A 24,638-nucleotide genomic window follows, 5' to 3' on the forward strand; every position below is an offset into this window, starting at 1 on the left:
ACTAATTCGTGTTAGAATCTGGGAAGAAAGGGGAAAACATGAAGGTAAAGATAAAATCCAGCAGGTCATGAGTACAGTTTCCCACTTGTCTTTCATCTTTCTATGCTTGTGGCAGTACCATGGAGCCAGTCAGGAAAGTCAAGACATCATTTAAATGTTCTTAGGTACCTTTAAGCAGATTGGGTATAACAGAATTCCATCAATTAAATAACAATTTCAGTTTGCTTTTTTGATCTGAGATTGTGATTGACAAAGGGATAAAAAAGGCAAAAGAGGCATTAAGTGGATAGCTGAAAACAAAGAAGGAGAAAAGGACTAGTTGTGGTAGAAAAAAAAATAGGAAGTTAATAGCAAGTATTGAATCACAGAATCACAGAATCACCAAGGATGGAAAAGACCTACAAGATCATCCAGTCCAGCCATTCATCTATCACCATTAATACTCACTGAACCATGTCCCTCAACACAACATCCAAATGTTCCTTGAACACCTCCAGGGTCGGTGACTCCACCAACTCCCTGGGCAGCCCATTCCAGTGCCTGACCACGCCTTCAGAGAAGTAATATTTCCTAATGTCCAGCCTAAATCTCCCCTGGCACAGTTTGAAGCCATTCCCTCTAGTTCTATCACTTACACAAGAGAAGAGGCCGACCCATAGCTCACTACAGCCTCCCTTCAGGTAGTTATAGAGAGCAATAAAGTCTTCAATAAAGTCTTCCCTGAGCCTGCTTATTATGAACATAACGGAAAGACTAGCTGTAGACAAGCAGGAAATCAGAGTCATGCCTCTAGACTGCTTTTATTCTCTTAAGAAATACTTATTTGCCCTTTAAAAGTGGTTTCCAGAGTACTACTGCCAACAAATCAGGATCCCACACCCTGAATAGAGAAATTCATCCTTCCAATAATTTTCTATTCTGTGAGTCCTTTTTGCCTTTTTTAAAAATGTGATTCATAGACCTTTTTGTCCCTTCCCCAAGATGATATTTTAAACTTAGTTTATTTGTACTTGAACATGGCTAAATTTTTCCCTTTTATTCCCCTTTGTTGGTGGTGATTGGACTGCTATTGATGTACAGTAGTTATAGTGTCATTTTTTCCTAGTTAATGTCTTTCTTTCTGTCTTGCAATCCAGTGTTATTAAAGGCACTTGCTTAGAATTCTGACCATCAAAGATGATCAAAAACCAGAAGTGGTAACTGACTAAATTAACATGTAGAAAATCAAAATACTGTAAATATGTTGAAGTATTCTCATCATGGGAAATCTTTAAACATCATAAAATAACTCACAAGGCAACAGCCAAAACTATTGTAGTAAATTAAAACGTATCATTAACTAGGAAGTATACCCCAGAGCTGCCTGTATGGTACTCAGCAGAGTAACACTAACCACTTATATTACGCTATGCATATTTCAAACATTCAAATATGGCAGCTGAGCTTTTTTCACTACATTGTTTCTGAGTGTATGGATGGTGTTGTACCTATTGGAAAAGCATGAGAGCTGAGAGAGGGAATCTACATTTTTACAACTATAACTAACTGTGCAGGCTTGAACTCAGCCACTCTTTTTCTTTAATATATGCATACAGCTACCTGTGATTCCTTCTCTTTTTGGTGTTCTTTACTTTGTATTCTGAGGATCTTTCTTTGTTTTTGAAAGAGAAGTTTGAAAGCTATCACAGCAGAATGCATGTTTATACTTTTCATCTATTTTATTTTAATAATGATAGACTGTGAGATACTCTGATTATGGGGACATTAGATGGTAATCATCTATGTATCAGAATGCAGTGACCTCGCATTCTTTTATTTACACACAAATTGAATTCCAGTTGAAGTTTATGCTCAGAGTAGAATGATACAAAAGATAAGGAGGAATTTCAATTTAAGATAACAAAAGTAGTAAATATAGGTCAGCACCACAGTAATCCGATTCTAAATATACTACTATGTAGTATATATGACCGTACACATGTTTGCAATATTTTATTGCTGTGTTTATTAAACTGATTAAATGTTTTCTCTTAGGAAGGCAAATGAATAGATGTTAAAGTCATATGAATACTAATGTGGAAGAGAGATCAGTCAGCCTTTATGGAGCTTAGTGTCTCTAGTGTAATCCACAATATTCTTTGAGTTCCATTCCTCAACTAAGAAAATAGGAAGGTTTAGTCTTATTTAATTTTCTCTGCTCCCTCCCTTGTCTGTTAACATTGTCTGTTATAGGATCTCTGTTTAGGAAAATACTGTGTGGTCAGGTGGGTCATGACACATTTGTTCATGGATGATCTATTGTCATCCATTCTTAAAGAATATCTTCACATTTTTTATTTAGCTGTTTTGGCCTTTCCACATTATATTTTTAAAAACGTTCTGTCATCCAAGGTAAGAATTTAGATTTGTGGATGTTGATCTCCTACTTTCAATTTCAAGGATAGAATTCTATCTAAAGCCATGGATTTGTTTTTGAGAGTATGAAGATTTACTTTATTCAGAATGCTGGATAGTAAAGTGGTGGAATTAAAATCAACTATCTAACCACTGAACAGCTAAGTACAGCATGAGCAAACCTCATTGACATGCTACACATCAGAGAGAGCATAGATGGCCATTCAGTTCTTGGCTTATGCTGAAACTGCCAACAAAGGCAATAATTGTGATGAGCTCCTTGATGTGAAGAACCGTCCACCAAAACCAATCAACAAGCAGCTGCCACATAGGAAGACATTTAGGTAACTAACACCTGTGGCCTCATTTAAAATTACAATTAGCTGCTTTGTTGAGGGGTGCTTACTGATTCCAAGAGATATCTATTTACTTTTTTTTTTTTTTTCCCACAATTGGTGACAGAGAGTTGTATCATCGTATTTTTTTTCTGAAATGTATTTTTATTTATCAGTGTATTCTATTCACTCACTAGATCTGCTTTTGAAAAAGGAGTAAGAAACTTTGTTTTCTGAAGGCAGCATGTGGGGTTTTTTTGGCTTTTTTTTTTTTTTTTTTTTTTTTTTTTAGGCTCAGCAGCATCTGTGCCTAAAGTGAATTGAGATGTATTTATGTTGTTAGCTTGTTTGATGCTGTTCTTTTCTCTGACCACAAACATTACCCCTTGTGAGAGAATTATTTCATCTCAGAGGGTTACTACTCTTAAAATGCGATTAATATAATGAAACGTAAGCAGGCTATATGCTTTGTATTTTTCCACTGCAACATCTATGAAAAGAAGAAGAAGAAAAAAAAAAAAAAAGAGGAAAGTAGTGTTTTCTACCCTGCAAAGTGTACAATTTATATGAGGGTTGAAAATGCAGATATGGAGTCTGAAATGTCCACAATAATGATACTCAATGGGGAGCAGGTGATCTTGAGAAACTGTAATGAGGAAGTTCCACAGTTATACCAAATGACCTAGCAATATGTTTTTTTGGTTTTCACTTAAGAGTCATTTGTCAAGGTCCAGAGATTTTTCTACCAAGTAAGAATCTCTCCAGGTGGTCAACTTTTCTTTTACCAGTAGGACAACAGGAGGGGATTCAGAACAACTTCATTACCTGCTTGAGTTGTTAAGTGTAAGCAACAGGTAGTTTGAGATGGAGTCTGACTTCATATTTTTCATCAGCTTCTTAAATTAACTCCGAAATATTACTGGAGTTTCTTGTGTATTCCACTGAGAGGAGTGGCAGGCTCCATACCTGAGCTGAGTGTGGTGGGACATTTGGGCTAATGCTAATAGTGGATGAGGAGTTCTCATACAATACATGGTGCAAATCCCCCACCTTTCCTTTTATTTCTGGAGGCCCAAGCAGTGGGGCCTACCTCAAATGAGGAATAGATTTCAATAGCTATTAAAAATAAACAAACAAACAAACAAACAAATAAATAAAAAGTACTTGAAATCTTAGTGGACCAGTGTGTGTGCGTGACTGCGCTTTCCCAGGCTTCCTGTTCATTTCTAAGTTCACACAGGGTTGTCATGAGAAGCACCGAGGACATCTCCTCGTGCAATGAAAACACACAGGCAGGCACTGAAATTTAAGAGTCGTTAAGACAGAAATTTGATGAGATTGTAGACACCTGGATTCTCTCAAGCTTTTGAAGACCACTTCTGTCTCAGTCATTTCTGTTTTCTCCTTTCCCTTGAAACTTTCTTTCTCTTTAGTTCTCAGAGCTAATTCAAAGTGACTGGTAGGTCACGTAATAGATTCTTAGTTTTATGCAGTATTTGCAGGAAATAAGAAAATATCCTGTGTATAACAAAAGTGCTACATTAAATGTTTTTTGAAGACAGTCTATTAATAAAATGGAGGGTAGCTCTTCACCACAGATTTTCTGCATTCCATAAAGTTGTTTGTTCTTCATTAGAAGATTTTTCAAAATAGTATGTATGCGTATATTTTGGGGGAATGTTGTTACTGTTTTTGTTTTGTTTTATTATGGAGAAAGAAAAAGAAATCAGAAGAAATCACCTTTTGTGAGTTTGGCTTTCTTAAAGCATAGATGAAATGGCAGCATATATTCATCGAGGTTCTTGCTGACACCTACTTGCTGACTAGTGTGGGTCATTCTATAAATTCTGACCTTTCTAAGTATTGGGAAAAAGTGAACAAAATAATAGAGATACTCTTTAGAGAGCAGGAGATATCAAATTAAAGAGTAGAATGATTTCTGTAATAAAAGTTCTACTTATAAAAACACATGGTGTTAAAATTTATTCCAAAACTAGTAATGAGGTGGTGCATGAAGAAACTTTGGTGGCAAATTCAAAAGCATTTGGATGTTGTTTCTGTCTCTGTGCTCTGTCTGTGGGGAGAGACGGCTGAAAACAAACATGACAGTAAATTAATTCATTGTTTCAGTAAAAGATCAGATACATTCAAAATGCACATTTGTTTTCCTTTGACTTTAGTCAGTATGGTATGGGGAAAGACTAGGTGGTAGATGAATGTTGCTAGTACATAATAAATCCAGATCTCCAAACACATCAATCATGTGTCATCTGAAATACACATTGTGTCTTACATTGCAATTGCTTCCCCAAAATATTCATGAAACATTCATGCTGAATATATGCACTATATGCCATATGGATAGATGTGACTTGAAGTAACAATAACAGTCAAGATTTCAGTATACTGAGGCCAGAACAGGAGAAAAATAGCCTCCATTTCACTTTATATAGGAAATCAGAAAAGAAATTTATTACAAATAAAATATGTAAGGCTTCTCTGCTTGCACACATAGACTCACAATTACAGACATACAGAGATACACATATGCACTGGCACTATCTTTTCCATCCTATCAGTCCATTCAAGGAAGAATTCGGCGTATAGTATTTCTTTTCTGATATAAAGAGTTGACATGAGCATCACATCCCATTGGGGGGTCCCGCAGTTGCCTACTACAGATGGTCCTATAATCACGGAGGGATATTGGTAACAGTGAGTTTAGCTTTTAAAGCTCATGTTGCATGTAGGAGAATATCCACTCTTTATTCCCTCTGCTTGAATTACAACTCTCCTTGTTTCTCTTCAGCTACTCAGGTCTGTTTATTTTCCTTGGAAGCTGGAAAGAGAAATAAGACTGTGCTATGTTTTGTCATCACACATAAATCCAAAGGAGGATGGAGTCATAAATTTAATTTCATAGGTAGACGGTGGAGTTTGTTTTTATTTAAAGTATTTTTGTATAGCTTCATGCCTAGATGTTTCATGCATTTGCATGACATGAATTAATTCCCAGGCTTTAAGATCTGGTCAAGTTCCCCAGATCTTGCTCAGAGTGTTTGGCTTAACTTGGAGGGGATTAAATGTTTGTGAGTGGTTTCAGTTGTAATTTTGTTATGTAAAGCAAAAAGAGAAACAAAATCCAAACCATGTTAAAGAGCTACATGTCATAGCATTATATTATCTATAGTGCTGTAGTTCTCATTGAACACTGAGATATTTTCTCTAGTCTTGTTGGACAGTCCAGCAACTGAAACTTGGAGCCACCTCTGAAGTACTAGAAATGATGAAATCCCATTTTAATCCTTTTTTCCTTTTCCAGCTAAAATACTGAGATGTGTCTGTAGAAGAGACAGCTGATAGGCACAAAACATGACAATCTTAAACAAGACTGTGAAGCCATTACTTTGTTCACAAAGTCTCTGGTGACCTGCTAAATGAGAAATACAGTACTTTCTAAATCAAACCTTTATTGGTGAAATGCCTCCTTTGTCATTTCACCATCATTAAATTCATGGAAAAAAAATGGTTTCGCAAGCAGGAAGGCCTTTTCAAAGCTACTTTGGATAGAAGCTCTAGTTGTAACATAAGCTTAGGAGAGGACTTTGGGCCAACAGAGATCCAGTGTAGCCCAAATAAGAATCTGGAAGCCATTCATTTTGTACATCAGACAATGCCAGCATAATCTGAAGTAGGTGTCAGAGGAGAGGAAGAAAGGAAAATCCAGATGCATAAGGGATAGGTGGAGTATCAGCTTCTCAGCTTATGGAGAAGGTGAAAACTCCATGAAAGATTAACTCACAAGTATTTGGATACGGTGCTGTGCTGTGGGTGGCAGTGCTGAGCTAGCCCAAAGCAGAGAAGTCAAAAGAAACTGGGTTGCTGTTATGATGGACAGTAAAGTCTGTCTTTTGTCCTTGTTTTTTTTTGGTTTTGGTTGCACATGGGTGTGGAGAGAAGGGGAGAAGCATACCTTCTGTTATCAGCAGGTGTGCTAGGGCTCCTGAAAAAGCTACGTAGTAGAGGGGTTTTTGCTTTCATTTGTAAGCTACATATGGCCTTTAGTGTACCAGATGAGCGTGAGCTGAGATTTAACTGTTCAACTGTCAGCATTATATGGTCCTTATCATCATAGTATGTGGAATACTAAATGTAGTTTAAGAATATTAAGACTATACACTATTTAAGAATAGTGTATAGTCCAATCCTAGAATGCGTGTTTAATACAAATTTTTGATAGATTTTTTTTCACCTGAGACAAGAATAACAGTAAATATATATATATATATATATATTTTCCAAGAGGAAGATGTTCTGCATTATCTTTTCAGATTTGTTTATTTAATTTGGGCACACAGTGGACCAGCATTAAATGATACTTTATCATTTGTACCAGTGAATTCATAGTAAGATGGTTCCTTCTGTATGAAAAAAAGTTTTCTAAATAGTGAGTGCTTGTCAGTCTTTCACTGACTTAGAGAAGGCGTTATTTTAAAAATTACCTTGTCAATTTAACTGTGACAGTAATCGAGGCAGGTACCAGCAGTTTTCTTCTGATTATGTTAAAATCTCATCTATTATTTAGTTTAAAACTGACAGCATATATTAAGGCTTAATGAAGGCTTTCAGTAATTTCAAAGATGAGATTTATCTTCCCAGGTTTTTGATGTCTCTGTGGTTTATGGGGGCTGTGATTTGAACAAAGGTTAATCTTGGGAGGAGTTTCATCCAAATTATTTTAACTTTGAAAATAAAAATTTTAAATGGAGAGAAAAAAAACAAGAATATTACTTATGTGAAGTTGGGATTTAAAATCAAGCAGAAGGGTGATTTACTTTTTTATAATTACTATTTAAGAACACGTATTAAAATAGCATTGCAGATGTAAAAAAAGCAACATAAATTCATGAGGAAATATTGGAAGTTCAGACTGGTTTATGAAAATGAATCTTGTTCGTAGTCTTGTTGCACTGCTCATTAAAAGCGACTGAATTTGAATAATCTTTGTCTCTACTGGAGTAAGAAGGATTCAGAGAATTTTTGAAATCTGTACTCTTGAAACGTAGCTCAGAGATGAGACCTTTTTTTTTTTTTTTTTTTTTTGTTAAGGAAACACTGGTTGATTGGGGCTTACTTAGTGTGGTTTTTTTGTTGGTGTTTTTTTTTGTTCTTTTTTTTTTTAAATAAAAGTTGTGTTTTTAAGTAATATTTATGACTTTGTGTGACTCTCTTCCCCTTACAACATCTGAAGCCATTGGTTGATTTCAATCAAACTTGACAGGAGGTAGAGTCTCCAAGGTAATTAAATTCCTATCAGTTTCATAAAGAATGGGAAAAAGAAAGAATTAAACTTTCATAGATTTGCCTCAGGAACATTTCTTCTTGTTTTTGAATAGTAATTATATGGAAACGGGATGTAATTATGTTGGAAAAAGGAGGGAAATGCATAAGCATATGCAAAAATTATGGAAATTTTTCATACAGTTAAGTGAAAAAAAAAATCAAGCAGTAGACATAATCTTTAAGGAAAGCAATTTTTTTTCACTGCATTGCAGAGTGAAGGGAAGAGTTAGTGGAGTTCCCATAGAAAAACATTATTAGTACATCTTATGAAAAAGATAAGAACTCTGATAAAGAGAGTGTGACTTTTGATCAATTGCATTTCTAGACTACAGCAGTACTTGGCAGAAAAATAATTTCCACTTCTGAATATGTGGTTTATTTTTTTTTTCAGTTGCTCAGAGTTCCAGATTTTTCTAATTGGGTACTTTGTATGGCAGCAGGCATATGGGTTGATCTTTAAAATGAAGCAAGTATTATGTTTTGTATTTTATTTCTGCTGTCAACTGGGGAAACAAGGAGCAACAAGTGATTGTGGAGCTTTTAATACTTTTTGTATACAATAAATGAACAATTTTGAAAGTAGTATTTCTTAAACAGTGAAGACTGTTTCTGTTGTTCTGCCACATATATATATATATATATACTTCCTCTTCTTCAGAACAGCACACAGATGAATTTCAGCCTTAGAGACACTGATAAAACATTTGCATTAACACTGTATATTTAGGTTAAAAGTGTTCTAATTAATAAATGGTGGTTGATGTTTTATATCCACTGGTTTTTTAAGCAAAAATTATATTCCCTGTAAGGATATGAGTTTTATCTTATTGCAAATGTATGACATTGTTAACAAATTATTATTTCCTTTATTTTGATATAGTATTTATTCCAACTTTATTTCATTTCTTTTTTTCCTTCTCTTGTCTCTTTTTTTTTTTTTTTTTTTTTCTTTTTGCTATTAGTTGGTGAAAAAATTGTCCATGAGTTACTTGGAATAGTTGAGGTTTGATGAGAAAATAGTAGCAGTTAAAGGAGCTGAGGTTTGTGATGTGGACCAGAACATCCACCTTGGAAAAATAAGGGCTTTTGCTACCTGGCAGTAGCAGGTGTCTGGGATGGCAGATTATCTGGATTTAATGAGCTTGGATTTCTCTGCAGTGCAAGAAGAAACAATGAATTTAATTCACATAGTAAGATAGCATCAACAGCAGATATCTATTTTATATTATTTACAGTAGATAGTAAAACTCAGAAGTTCCATATTTCATTTATTTTGTGAAATGAAATGAACATTTCACAACTGAGTTCTCTAATAAAACTCCCTCTCTACAATTCTATGATCTCAAAATGGCAAGCATCTTACAGACCAGTCTCCCCCCAAGAGGCAGGAACGTTGGCTATTCCTACTCGTGGACAGCATGCACTCCACACTATTTTTCAATGAAATGGCAGCTACCTGTGTTGTCTGAGTTATTAGTAGAAGTGAAGAGGAGATCATCTTCTGGTAAGGACTAGCTAGACCCTGACTTCCTGACTTGTCTACCACGGCTGGAATATTTATAAGACAAAACAGTTGCTATTAATAAGAAAGACAAAACAGTTTTTACTCACAACACAATGAACTCTTTGAAATAAAGTCATAGAATATTTGGAGTTGAAAGGACCCACAAGGATCACTGAGTACTCAGATTAATTTCTGAAAACTCTCCAACCTCTCATCCCCCATGTATGTAGATCCAGGGTTGCCCCTTCCCAGGTGCAGAATCTTACACTTGCTCTTCTTGAACTACATGCGATTGGTGATTGTGCAGCACTTCAATTTGTCAAGAGCTCTCTACAAGACCTCTGTATCCTTGATAGAGTCAACAGCTCTTCTGAATTTAGTGTTGACTGCCTACTTAGGATGTCTTTGAGTTGTGTATCTAAGTAATTGATGAAAGCTTTGAAGAGAGCTGACTCTAACATGGAGCCCCACTAGTGGCTGACCACAAGCTTGCTGTAATCCCATCAACTACAACCCAGACAAAGTCCTAATTTATGTAGAGAGTACTAACAATAGAAAACTAGTAATTTGTTAGTGAAAGGAATCAGATGGAAGTGAGGAGGCACAGAAATTCTTCTGAGACCTTATCTTTAATTATTTTTAATTTTTAAGCCAAGTGATAGATTCGTTTAAAATCCTGAGAAAATTCAGTCTTTAATTAGAATGTGTCCTTTGTGCAGTGGAGGTAAAATAATGTATTCTTCAAGTAAGATAAAGAGAATAATTCCCTCTTATATATACAAATATCTTGTCAACTTTTATATAGAAACTGCTTATATATAAATATAGCATTCAAAAGAATAGAAATTAACAAATGGTAAGGCTCCTTTAAGGCCACAAGGCAAGCACTGACAATTTAGGACAAGCTGTGATGAAGATGGCTTGTGCAACACTGACTTGTCCCCTTCAGGCAGGTGCACTAATACAACCTTTAATTACCTGTTCGCATCCTAGTATTTCCTCACAATGAATATTTCACTCCTGCAGAGTACTGAATGAGCTGCTAATTCAATATTTCTTTTTAAATTCACCGTTCACATCAGCTTGTGACTCATGTAATATCTACTGCATGCAGTCCAGTCCTCACACAGAATACAGACAGAATTATAAATTTTCTCATGTGCTTTTTCCAGTCATTTCAATTGTTGTATCGTAGGACTAGATCCACAATGGGGGTTAGGTATTTTGCTGTGAAGCATCCTAATGCCTAATTTGTCCCTGTCTGGTTCTGTGCTTTGATTGCACAGCCCTAGATGCAGTTCCCATATCAATGCACAGGCGCCTCAGGGTATTGCTTCTGTAGGCTTTTGTACAGAGCAGGGAATCCTGTGCGTGGTTTAGATTACATGAGTACTTGCAGTAGTTGAGGTTTGTCAGCATAAGTCCAATTTACTCTGCCATACTTACGCTGCTGCTGTTGCTTGATAGAGCCATGCACAACTGCACAGGTTGACACTTAAGCGTGTTGGAACTGATTGCAGGCACCTTCTGCCATTCCTAGTTCACTGGCACAATTCTTGTTTAGAAGTCATTAACTTAGTTACCTCAAGTGTTGTTTTTTTAATATATTTTTATTTATTTGTTTATTTTGTTGATTTTTTCTTCTATAAAGAATGGTGATTGTGTCTTCTTTCCTGTTGGGATGTTAGAACCACTGTCTTGCTGAATGTTACCTAATAGCTGGCTAACTTTAGTTAGTTACTCAGACTACAGGACACCTAGACTTAGTTATCACCTTTCTTTGGTGATATTTCACACCTGGGGTGGCCTGGGAGGTCACCATTGCTGTGGGATTTGTCACAGTGGGGGGGTAAGCAATGGGGCAGTAAGAAACCCCGGGCTCCTGGGCGGGGAATAGGCTCAGAGTGAGACTTGGAGCAGGCCTCATGGTGATAAGAATGAGGTTTCTGCTGGGTCCTTCGCCTGTGCAGCTTCAAGATCCCCAGAAAGTGGGTTGTCCATCCTGATGTGGCAAGTGAAGCAAGAGCCCCAACTGACCATGATGGCTGTAGGAAGTGAGCAAGACTGAGACTGAACTGGGAAGGCGGCCAATTTGAGCTTTGGTCCATCTCAGCAAGATGCACAGCAGAGCACATACAGAGATAAAAATCAGCACCCAAAGGTAGGAGCTACAGCCCTGGCAGTGGCTTCTTACTTTCTTCATAGTGGCTTCCTTCAGGGTCACCAGCTGTGCTCTGAGCTGGCTCTGAGCCCAGATAGCCAAAGCTGCAGGAGGCAGAATGTGCTCTGGGACCTGCCAGGCTGCTTTGTTCCCATCAAAAGACTTTAAAGTGTCAAAAGAGAGGAAGAGAAGAGAGTATAAGCACCTCTAATCTCCTATAAAAGAAGACCTGAGCTTTCCTGTTGCTAAATGCAAAATGCCGTTGAAAAATGTCTGTTTATCTATCTAAGCCCTGATGATTTATAAGGCACTAATGAATTAAGCTTCATTATATATAACATTTGTTAATGTTATGTATGGCAGTTACTGAGGTCAAACAACTTAAAAGCATCGAGTCTTCACTTGATACCTATGGCATAGTTTTGTGGCCATTTATGTGCTCCTAGCAGAATTCCCCATTTGAGTTGTACTTTGAATGTTCAGTGTTCTCTGATTGTGTCCCAGATGTCATTGATTAAATAAAGAAATGTACAAAATCCTAAGAGGAGAAATGTAATTTTACATTTAAAGATTACAGTGTAAAGATAGAATAGACTTTGCCAGTTTCAGTCCAAAGAATGTTTTTCTACTTTTATTGCCTTTTTTTTTTCCTGACTAGACAGCTCTGAATTTTCTGTCAATTGTGACATGGATTATACAGGTGTCAGTTCTTCTGTAAAATGGACTGGCATCTCACAGAGGGGATGAATGATATGAATGGAGATGGTCTAGCTCACAGGTGAGCTTAATGTTGTTTGTACAAATGAATTTAAGGCTTATGTTTGAAATGGCAACGTAATCTATAATAATAGTAATAGTAATAATAATAATTGCATAACACTAAGTAAAGCATCTGATGTCTAATGCAGATTCACTCAGCGCTGAAACTAACACACTTAACCTGCATTTTTCAAGCCAAAAACTTCACTGCTGAGATATAGAGCTCTGTAGAAAACTGTAAAAGTCCACGATGATGTGAAAAAACAAGCATTTTGAGAAGGGTTAAAATGTTAATTACATTACAATGAGATGGAAGAGTGGGAGAATTGGAAATGCCCTCGGTATGTATAATGAGTAAGAAATAGGAAAAACTGAAATGTATTAACATTAAACCTTCACTACATAACTCATCCTTATTGGACACAGCTGTCGATAAAATATGCCCTTACACTTGACAAGTAGCTCCTGTGTTTTGCTTGTAGATTAGCTTGCAGCCCTGCTCTGTATTCTTTATCTTCATCACTGCACCAGTCCTTTAATTAGGCAGTGAAATCTTCTGCATAGTGATTAGGAAATCACAGTTAAGAAGGTGTTACAAAGAGAGGCTCTGGAAGCTGCTCAAAATAGCTTTCAGCTTTGGAAATTCCTCCATCTACTGCGAGAAGGAAATGTGTGTAGGACTCAGAAGGGCATGAAAACTAGCTTTTGCTCAGCTGATGTAGAAAATTGTTACATTTAGTGTAAGAATACTGTGCTAAATAAAAATTAGCCTGCAACTAAGTAGCTAGCAGTTGGTCCCCGTTGTCACCTGCTAAGCAGAAATTGTGCTGATTGCCGACAGAAATGATCAACAGCCTCAGGCTGATGAATATTTTTGATTTCTAGATAAATTATTTGGCATTCAATCCAAATGTATTTATAACTTCAGCTACTTACACTTAAGTAAAATTCAGGTTCGTTTTTAGTGGCACTGCTTTTGTAGGAACGTTTTAATTCCCCAAACTCAATTGCTTGCATTTAAAGGTGCATGTATACACATACAAAGAAACACAGAAAACATAAAAGTAGTGCTTTCAAAGAAAAAAAAAAAAAAAAAAAAAAAAAAAATTGGAATTGTCTTTTTCCTTGAGCTTTATGCTTGTTATTTCTTGAGAGAAGTTACATTCAGCAGTAGCTCTTGAATACTGTTAATGCAGTCTGTAAATTATTTTGCCTACTGACTAGAAGAGAGGCAAAATCAAGACTGCTTTGTAACATGCTCCGTTATTACATGTGGTACCTACATATGGATCAAACAGTAAACAGAGAGACAAGGATGTCTGGGACCAGAAAGACTGCCTAATTTGTAAGTATAGGGCTCGTTAGCTTCCTGCTCCTAATGGGTGGAATGTGCTTAATAATCGTGTGAGGAAGGAACTCTTTGTAACTGTGCTATGTAGATACAGAAGTTGAGGGAAATCATCTGTTGAGGGGAGAGCTTGGTGTTCTTGTATAGTATGTAGAGAAAAGCAGGAAGGCACAATTTTCAAAGAATCTCTTATCTTTATTTACTTTGTATACCTTCTCTGATGTTCCTTGCTGCAGGAACTGTCAGAAATGTCTGCTTTTCAAAGTAAGCTTTATTTATTTATTTATTTATTTATTTTAATAAAAAATATTGAAATAAAATTTTGAATAGAGTTGAAAGTGGAAATGGAAAAACAACATTCTGAACAAAGACAGTCCGTTGTGCCTGCATGCTTTTTGTGACAGTAATGTTTTTCCCCAATAATTCTAGCTTTTTCTTTAATGAATGAGATGTTCAGAATCACACTTGGGTGAAGTGTTCAGATCTGTGAACATTTAACTGTAGGTTTACTTCAGTGAATCTGGGAAGTATGACCTAGAATCTGTGCTCATAGTGTACACAGTATCAGTACTCATATTTAGAGGGTGTATTTTTCCATCAGTCTGGCTGCATATGTGATCTATGCCTGTGTTGTTGTATTTTTTTTTTCTTTTTCTTTTTTATCTGCTCTCTCTTGATACAGTGCTGTGAACTTAGGGTGATATAGATTAAAAAAAAAACAGAATTGTAGAGTCATTAAAGTTGGAAAAGATCATCTAGTCCAGCAGTTCATCTACCACCTATACTGCCCACTAGCCGTGTTCTTCAGTGCCACCTCTGCATGGTTTTTGAACACCTCCAGGGACAGTGACTCCACCACCTCCCTGAGCAGCCTGTGCCAGTGCCTCACCACTCTTTCTGAGAAGATGATAGCCTCCTTTCAGGCAGTTATGGAGATAAGGTCTCATCCAAGACTTCTCCAGATTGAACAATCCCAGTTCCCTCAAAGCAATAGGAATTGATAAGTGTATTATTAATTACTGTGTGTGCGAAAGTACCCGCTGCTCATGTCTATTATTTCAATATTTTCAAGAACGTAATATATGTTATTAGGACAGATTAAGAATGTGAAAAATCATAATCTTTTAGAAATATTTTTTTCTGCAATAGCCACAGACCTAACTTTTCGATCTTATTTATGCTGTAGTGTTCTTTGAGAAAGGTTTCATTCTAGCATTAGATTGTTTTCGATGACTAGTTTCACTTTTTCCTTACTCTTATTCTACACTGAAATATTTTAAATCAGAAAATAGCAGATTTCTAGTCTAAAATACATGAAAATTCTGGAATTAAATATATCTGGACTTTGTCTAATAAATATGCTCCAAGTTCTGTATACATTAAATGGGAGTTGGACAACAGAGTCAAATTTAAGGAAGCAAACAAAATGCTGAGCAGCATATTACTACTTTCCATCATGGAAAGCAGTTAAATTCCTGTGTGTGGAAGACATAGCCACGAGAGAAGAGGTGAGGGAAAGAGGAAAAAAGGAAGATGAAGGTTCTGATGGTTTGCATCTTTCCTGTCTTAAATGTCAGCTTGAAGAAGTTCAGCATCAAATGCTGCTATTGGCTCATCTACCTTGGTAATGCACTCAGGTAGAAGGACTGGACCTTTCTTACGAGGCAGGAGAAGTGTTGGTAACCTTTTTTGAGTGGGGCTGGGGCACAGTTAAGCTTGTTTGAGAGCATCCAAATATAGCTCCTGTACTTAGAGCTTTTCAAGCTTGTAGCTTGAGGTTCCATGTGCCTTTGCTGCAGAAGTCAGCATTTGTAGAATCAATGGCTTAAGCTCAGAACAGGAGTAACCGTGCAGAGAGTAAGAGGGAGCTGCTCTAGGAGGGAGGGACAAAAAGGTGAAATAAGAGCCAGCAAGGAGGTGAAAAAGTCACTGTATTGAAATGCTGCTGCTACAGAATCACTTCTAGTCTCTTTTGTATGCTACTCAGTAGCAAGTTGCAGGACTGGTCCTCCCAGCCTCCTTTCCTTCAAATCCCACCTCTCACTTCAGAAAATGGTTGGATATTTGCATTAAGTATTTCAGAACATGAATATTTGCAAGCAAAGTGCAGATTAAGAGATGCTTGACCTCAAGTTGCAATCTAGATAGCCAATCTAGGCTGGGGTTGAGCCTTTCTATTCTTTGCTGCTGAGTGTGGATGACTCTTCAGCTGGGATAACAAATTTTATGGGATAAGTGAGAGAACAGAAAGCAAGGCAGAGCCTGCCTGTGTGACCTGCTGTGAGTTAAGTTCCTCTGGAAGTGACAAGAATCCAGATTTCCAGCCTGATTCAATGAATGTACCTGATTTATGCATTTTGTATTAAGGTGCTTCCGAATAACAGTGTTCACAAGCAAGATCCAGACCCTGAGACTCTTTTCCCTTCTTGCTCAGTAACAGAGATGCTAATCTGCATGACTAAGTGGAATTTTGTTGAGGCCCAAGGTAAATAGGACGATCCCCTCTCTCTTGCCACCAGGTAGTAGTGGAGAACCTTAGAGATTTGGGGGAATGGAGAAAGGTTCCTGCTCGAGGAAGCAGGCAAATCCACTTCTGGTATCCCCCACTTCCCCGGTTACTCATGCAGAACAGACAGGGGGTCCTGCAAGAGTAACATGCTCTCAAAGAGGAGGAGAGACAACGTGCTGCAGAGGTCTTACCTCAGTCAGATAGGCCCTCCAGGAATATGACAACCTCTTCCACAAGGAAGAAGAGAAGGGTTCTAGCTGTTGGTGACTCACTCTTGAAGGGAACAGAGGGCCTAATATGCAGAGTTGACCCACATGGGGAAGGCTGCAGTCTACCTGGAGTCTGGATTAGGAACTTTTGGAGCCCAGATTAGGACACTCCGCAGCCTGGTGTACTCAATGGGCTACTATTCCTGCTGATCTTTCAGACCAGTGGGGAGGAAGCATCCCATTCTCTGAGGGGATTGAAGAAAGACTTCAAGGCCTTGAGACACTTGGTAAAAAAAGTCTGGGGCACAAGTTCTTTTCTCTTCCTTCCCTCCTTTTTTGAGTGATGACATGGGATGGAATAAAAGGATCCAGTCTGTAAAAGCCTGGCTATGAGGCTGGTGCTACAGGCAAGGATTTGGATTCTTTGATAATGGCTGGTTTTATAAGACACCAGACCTGGCTGTAATACATGGAAAAGATTTATCTTGCAGTGTCAAAAGGATTCCGGGGCAGGAATTAGCAGGGCTCATTTGGAGAGCTTTAAACTAGATTCGAAGGAGGATGGGGTTGTAGATAGACTTGCTCTGGTGGAACAGCACTCTAGTATTGATGAGGACTGGGAGGCCTCTCACCCCTCTAGGGTGAAATCAGCGTGCTCAGCTCACTCCCTGAAATGCCTGTACACCAATGCACGCAGTGTAGGGAATAAGCAGGTAGAGTTAGAAATCCATGCTCAGACAGGAGATTATGACCTGGTGGCAATTACAGAGACATGGTGGGACAGATCACATGACTGGAATGTGGTCATGGATGGCCATGTTCCTATCAGGAAGGAGAGGCCAGGAAGGTGAGGTGGTGGAGTTGCTTTTTACATGGCTTTTTAACTCTCCTGTAAAAATGTTAACATTTCTTTATTTCTTGCTGCTTTATATTCTTCTGATTATTCACCCAATATTCAAAGTAATGGAGTTACAGTAGGCAAGTTTTACAGGAAGTACTCGTTACTTCAGTTTTTCAAAGAACGTGTTTGTTATTTTCTGGTGGGTTTTTTTGTTTTGTTTTGTTTTTGGGTCTGTTTGTTTTACAAAATAGTGCTTGTAAAAGATATAAAAATACATAGATCCGAAGAGTTGTGAGCTAAGCATTTTTGTTTAGGCTTCTGAGTTATAGCTATTACAAAGTAGTGAACTGTATCCTCTCTTAAATTTTTATTTTTTGTATTAATGGCTTTAACTTAAGGTAGTGTGTATTTTGCTGACCTTTAACAAAAGAAGAATAAAAATCTGAGTGTTCAGGCTGAGCTCATAGCAGTTCTTTTGACTTCTGCTCTGAATGTACTGAAATAGTAATGACCTCTTAAACAGGAATGATGAACACCTGAAAAATCGATGTATGTACATAGTTGAAATGTAATGGCTTAGATATGAATTGATTCCATATGCTTACGTTCTCAGATGGTAAATGTCTTTTTGAAAAGAAGACAATCAGTGCCATACTTTCCCAAAGCTTGATTGCATGTATGTAATCTGCTGTAGGCAGTTTTAGGCAAATGGGGCAGGCTTAAATCTGCATATGCTTTATGACAATGATCAGAAGTATTTCCACTGGCATTATGCATTACTTGGATAACCTGGGAATATCTGAGTCTGGACCTGCTTTAGAGGAACATTAGAAGACAAATGAAAGAACGATTCATGGCATTGGGAGTGTCTTTGTTGCATTAGTTTCACCTTGTATCCTAGATCAAAAAGAAAAAGCAGGTGTACTTTTATACTGTTTGGACATAAATTAGAGTAAAGGAAACAGTGGAAAGTTCAGCGTTGCTGGAAACTTCCCTGTACTGCCTGTCATTGAATTAATGCAAGAGAAGATTTTCTTAGACACAACATTCACGCTCACATAACAGTCAAAGTATTCCAGGGCTGTGTTTTTTCCACTTTTCCCTTCAGCATTGTTCCAAATGAAGTCTCTCACACACCCCTTTTACTTCAGTGAATATGTGCGCTGAGGGTGAGGGTCAGAGAGGTTGAACTCATCTTCCTTGCACTGCTTTTAAGACTTGCAGTGCAGCTCAATGACAGTAGTCCAAAGCTGATAACAGTCCTAATCCAGCTTAATAAAAGCATTTCTTGCAACTCATTCAACATGGTAAAATTCAATGCTTCATTTATATTGAGATCACATTGTGTGCAATACTAAATCTTTCGTGGGAAAGATTTCAGCAATGTTCTTTGCATCCACAGCAGTATTTTGTTTAAAGTTCAAGCATCTTTTTAAATACACTATATGAAACAGTCAAAAAATTAATATATCGTAAATAATTAGACCTTGGCACAGTTGAAATTCTCCCTGCGACAGATAAATAACTTCACTTATGCTATTAAAATGCATTTAATTATAACATTCTCAGCTGCACTGCCAAATTATAAAAGGGTTTGTGAAAACAGTCATTTGTCTGAACTATCTATGGATTAATGCTCTTGGGCTGTATGGCCTCTAGCATGTAGCATTGGAAAATGGATTTGTAACTCGTTAAGACTTTTTTGCCTAAAGGAATGTCCATTAGGTGTGCGTTTGTTCTGATTTTGGAGTATGAACACCACACCTGTCATGTAATTTTCTGTTCCTTTTTTTTCCAATTGTTGCAGCAGTCAGCTTTGAATTTGTTTTTTTAAGTTTCGTTTCCAAATGTTATTAATTCTCTGCCTTATTTTTATTTGGTTTCAAACAGTTATTTAAGTAATATCATTATAAGTCTTTTCATCCTTGTATGTCCTGGCAAAGTAAACCTACCAGGAAAAAAAAAAAAAAAAAAAAAAAATCATTTTTCTTCAGAAATAGAATTGCAGAATGGTTTGGATTGGAAGGGACCTATACGATCATCTAGTTCCAACCCTCTGCTGTAGGCAGGGACACCTCCCTCTAGACCAGATTGCTCAAAGTCCCATCCAAACTGGTCTTGAATGCTTCCAGGGAGGGGGCATTCACAACCTCTCTGGGTAACCTGTTGCTGTATCTCACCACCCTCACAGTAAAGACTTTCTTCCTAGTATCTAGTCTAAATGTACCCTCTCTAACAATTCTGGAGCGTGTCCAGAGAAGGGCAACGAAACTGGTGAGGGGTCTGGAGCAGAGGTCTTATGAGGAGCGGTTGAGGGAGCTGCGATTGTTCAGTCTCGAGAAGAGGAGGCTCATAGGAGACCTCATTACACTCTACAACCTCCTGAAGGGAGGTCGTGGTGAAGAGGGATTTGGCCTCTTCTCCTAGGCAATAAGCAGGACAAGGGATAATGGCCACAAGTTGTATCAGAGGAGGTTTAGGTTGGACATAAGGAAGTACTATTTCTCTCAGAGAGTGGTCGGGCACTGGAATGGCCCGTCTGGGGAGGTGGTGGTGTCGCTGTCCCTGGCAGTGTTCAAGAGGCGTCTGGACGATGTGCTGCACGATGTGGTTTAGTACTTATGGTGGCAAAGGTGATGAGGAGATGGTTGGACTAGGTGATCTTATAGGTTGTTTCCAACTTTGTGATTCTATGATTCTATGATTGATTCTACTAATTCTCTCAGGACGTAATAGGAGAAAGAATTAAGTAAAAATAAACTATATATTTTGCATTTTAAATATGTTGTGCCCATCACTGCTGTTTTCATGGCTATATTGTTCTTCTGGATAAAAAGGTCCACACAGAGTAGTCATTCACTGGGCTAGAGCATGCAGAATTTCTAATGCTGCAGGATGCATTGAATAACTTAGCAGCTTTTGGAGAATGCTGAAGGGCACTTTCAGTAGTAGTGTTAACAGATATTTATATATATAAAAAAAAAAAAAAATTATGCTCCACATTTCAGATTTTAACCCTGATTATTCCTGAACTTTGAATATAAGTATATTTTGAACGTCTGAGCTTTGACAGCATAGGTTGTTTCTGGATCAACAGAACAATGCTGAGAAAAATGCATGGCTGAGAAAGCTGAAAGATAGTGAGGGGGACTATTTTCAGTAGATCACTAAAAAGCTGTGAAAATTAGGGTAAAATCCTGGGTAAAATAAGTCTGAGTTATTAGGAAGTCATTCTATCTATGACTCACTGAAGTTTCTGTGCTACCTGTTATTGTTCCTGAAACCTGGCAGTTATTGCTATAACCTCATTTATTGCCTTCACCAGTAGTTTCCCATCAACATGAGGTATAGAATAGATAGGAGGGAAGCCAAAACCAATCACAGGACTAGAAACAAGTATGTACTACTGCTGGCTACCACATTTGTTATTGATGCTGCTCTGTAAGCACAAAAAGACAAATGAAAACCTTAGTTGAGATTTACAAATAAAGTTATTAAAACACGATTTAAAGAAACTAGCAGGTTCCTTGAGAAGAGCAAATTTTTAATACTGGAGGGAAGAGAGAATGTATTAATTCTGCTGCTGTTCCATCTCAAAAATAAGCACGCATCTCTAAAGGATTCTACCATGATGGTATTGTGTGTGAGACCCAAATATTGTTTAATCAGAAAATAAGTATTAATATCTCTAAATTTTAAAAGCTATGTTCTGTGTTCACAGAGATGTAATTTCACAGTCTCTAAATGGGGAAGAGCAGAGAAGAGACAAGCTGCTTGAAACTCTCGGCCAGTGAAAATGAAAAATCATTTGCTAAACTGGGAAGAAGGAAGTTGTTCATAAAGGCATTGTAACAAAACCTGGAAATATTAGAATATTTATAGAGGAAATGAGAACATAATATTTGACCAGCAGAAAGTAAAGACAGTGCAGAAAGAGCTTAAATGTATTAGAAACAAAAGGGATCCTAATGATTTTTATTATAAATAGTTGTCTATTGAGCAGGATGTGAAAAAGACATAAGTACTGGAAAACACATTTTTATTTGGAGAGAGAAAGAAATGAAGACAAGGAATGCAGTCACATTATGTGATGCTGAAATATTTTGTATTCCAAAAGCAATAGGATGCTTATTGCTGTGTAAGTAAAACTGCACTGGGTGTTAGCCTGAAACTATAATAAGATGAGGTAGGCCTTAGTCATGCAGCTGTGGAGCTAGTGTTTTTCTTTTGCCTTCATTATTGTGCTTTTGACACAGAATGGCATTCAAGAATCCCAGACCCTAGAAATAAGAGAGAGAGTCTGGGGAAAATAAGACTTCCCCATGGTCAAGAAGTATCTGGTCAGAGACCATCTATGCAAACCCAAAGTACATAAATCCATGAGCCCCGATGGAATGCACCCACAAGTGCTGAGGGAGCTGTAGAAGTGTTTGTTGAACCACTGTCTATCATCTTTGAAAGGTCATAGAGAATGGGAGATATGCCTGAGAACTGGAAGAAATTCATTGTCACTCCTGTTTTCAAAAAGGGCAAGGAAGAGGAGCCAGGAAACTACACACATCTGTCTATGGTAAGGTGTTGGAGCTGATTATTCTGGATACCATTTTCAAGCAAGTAAAAGAGAAGAATGTTATCAGAAGTAGTCAACATGGGTTCACCACGTGGATCAACTTGGAAGCCTTCTGTGATGTCATGACTGGCTGGGTAGTTGGTGGGAGAGCAACAGTTGTTGTGTTTTTTACTTTAGCAAGGCTTTTGAATCCTTGTAGGTAAGCTTAAGTTGTGTGGGTTAGATGAGTGGATGTTGAGGTGGTTTGAGAACTGGCTGATTGTCAGAGCTTAAAGGTTGTGGTCAGTGGTGTAGAGTCTAGTTGGATATGTGTAGCTATCACTGTTCCCCGTCGGTCAATCCTGGGTCTGCTCTTGTTCAACATCTTCACCAGTGACCTGGTTGAAAGTATAGAATGCACCCTAATTTACTGAAGGTATAGAGCTGGAAGGAGTGGCTGATGCACCAGAAGGCTGTGCAGCAATTCACTGAGGTTTGGATAGGCTGGAGAGCAACATTTGAGGTTCATCAAGAGAATATGTAGAGTCCTGGGGAGGAATAACCCCATGCATTAGTACAGATTTGGAGTTGACCTGGTGGAGAGGAGCTCTGTGGAGAAGGACCTGGGCATTCTGGTGGACAGGTTGGCCATGACCCAGCAGTATGCCCTTGTCACCTAGAAGGCCAATAGTATTGAGATGCATTAAAAAGTGTGGCCAGCAGGGTGAGGGAGGTGATTTTCCACTTCTATTCTGCCCTGGTGAGGCTGTATCTGAAATCCTGTGTCTAGTTCTGGGCTCCTGTTTTCAAGAAAGACAGGAAACTTCTAGAGAGAGTCCATCATCCTTGGATGACGAGGGGCCTGGAGCATCTCCCTTATGAGGAATGGCAGAGAGACCTGGGACTGTACAGACTGGAGAAGACTGGAGCGAGATCTTAAAAATGCTTATCAATAGCTACAGGGTGAATGTCAAGTGAATGAGACCAGGCTCTTCTCACTGGTGCCCAGCAACAGGACAAGAGGCAATAGGCACAAACTGGAACATGGAAAGTTCCATCTGAAAATTGGGAATAACTTCTTTACTGCCAGAGGGATGGAGAACTGGAACAGGCTGCCCAGAAGGTAGTGGAGTGTTCTTTTGAGATATTCAAGATCCATCTGGACACTTTCCTTTGCAAGCTACTGTGGTGAATTGCTTTAGCAGTGGGGTTGAACTCTATATCTCCAGAGGTGCCTTTCAATGCCTATGCTTCTCCGATTCTGTGACACTTTGCTGAAAGAATTGAGTCTGAAGAGATCTTTGGTCTCTGTCTGGAAACAAAGAAAGATAAACCTTCCTCTCCCTTCTGTGCATTTACTCCAGCCACCTCTGTGTGAGTTTGTGCAGCTTCCCAAATCACAGCCTGTATCTGAAAGAGCTGCCTCTAATTGGCGATTAGCTTGCATCTATCAATCTTAGTGTTAGAAGGATTGACAGCTGAGACAGATGTCCAAGCTCATTCAATTAAGGCTACAGTTGCATCCACTGCCAACCTTATGTCAGGTCAGTCCTGTCAAATGAAATTTGTTCAGCTTCAAGCAAGAGCTTTTTCCGTACATTTTCAAAACCTTTCTCTAAGAACAATTTCCACATTTTTCTATTATTTTTTTCTGGGTGTATCTGGAATCTAACTTTAACTTTGTTTTCATTTTGTTATGTGCTAGTCTAGAGCATAAACTCATTGTATTTTTATTTCGTGGACTCTTAGATGTGCTAGACTAATGTTTCATGATTCAGTAGTCATATGCATAGATGGAATTTCCAAAGGTATTATTATCTGTGTGCAGGTAAACAGTTCATTTTATTTATTTTTAAATTCAAATCCTTTCTGTGAATCCCACAAAAGAGATTAGTTTCTCATTGAAATAAATGAGTCTCTAGCCAGATAAAATCTACTTGCAGTGTGACTATTAAGGTGGGTGAATAAGTGCTTTTTGTACATCAGAAGGATTTCATTAACAAGTCAGAAAGGGCATTTTGACGTGTTTCCAACTTGGTACAAGCCTTTTTCATTCTCACTGATGAACACAAACAAGCAAGAGATTTTGCTTTGTAATGTCTCTGAAAATCACAATAAAAAGGTGCATGGTAAAGGGAAGGAGGGAGATCAGTTGTGTTGGGAGGAGGGGTGAATCTTGTTTAGTTTGCCTCCTGAAAAATATTGAATTATTTTAATAGCACTGTGCAAAGTTTTCATTACAGGAGCCCTCATGAGCACACTCCTGATGTCATTAACATTCTTTATGAGCTGGAAGGAAGTTGTCCCTCAAAATAAGCTGGAAAGGACTGAAAATGCTAAAAAAGAAAAAAAAAAAAGTGAGGTTAAAAACTGTTCTGTCTTTGTAGTATGCTGAAGTGCCACTACTGATGAAGTAAAAGGTGTAGAAGAACATTTTGTAACTCTAAAAGAAGTGATATAACTGGTAAGTGAACTGAAGCAGACAGTTGAACAAAAGTCATGCTGAATGGCCTCAAATCACTATTTTTTTTAATCTTTTTTTCTTATGTTCAGTGTAGTGCCATCATGTTGTTGGATTTCAGAAACAACTAGAACATATGTGCATTCAGTCTTGTTGCCTCTCTTATCTGTTGTTCTTTTTTTGATTGAGAGGGATAGCATATAAGAAAGGGGAGAGATGGCATAG

At 37.9% G+C, this 24,638-nt stretch overlaps 1 protein-coding gene across 1 annotated transcript in view; it reads left to right on the forward strand.

Annotated features, from left to right (window-relative positions):
- The window catches only part of CADM2 (cell adhesion molecule 2), a gene marked incomplete at both ends in the record, with an annotated part of 624,831 nt that overhangs the window by 231,178 nt on the left and 369,015 nt on the right, over nt 1-24,638 (forward strand). The window lies entirely within an intron of this gene.

Source organism: Tetrao urogallus, assembly GCF_951394365.1.
Source record: "Tetrao urogallus genome assembly, chromosome: 1".
Classification (NCBI taxonomy): Eukaryota; Metazoa; Chordata; class Aves; order Galliformes; family Phasianidae; genus Tetrao; species Tetrao urogallus.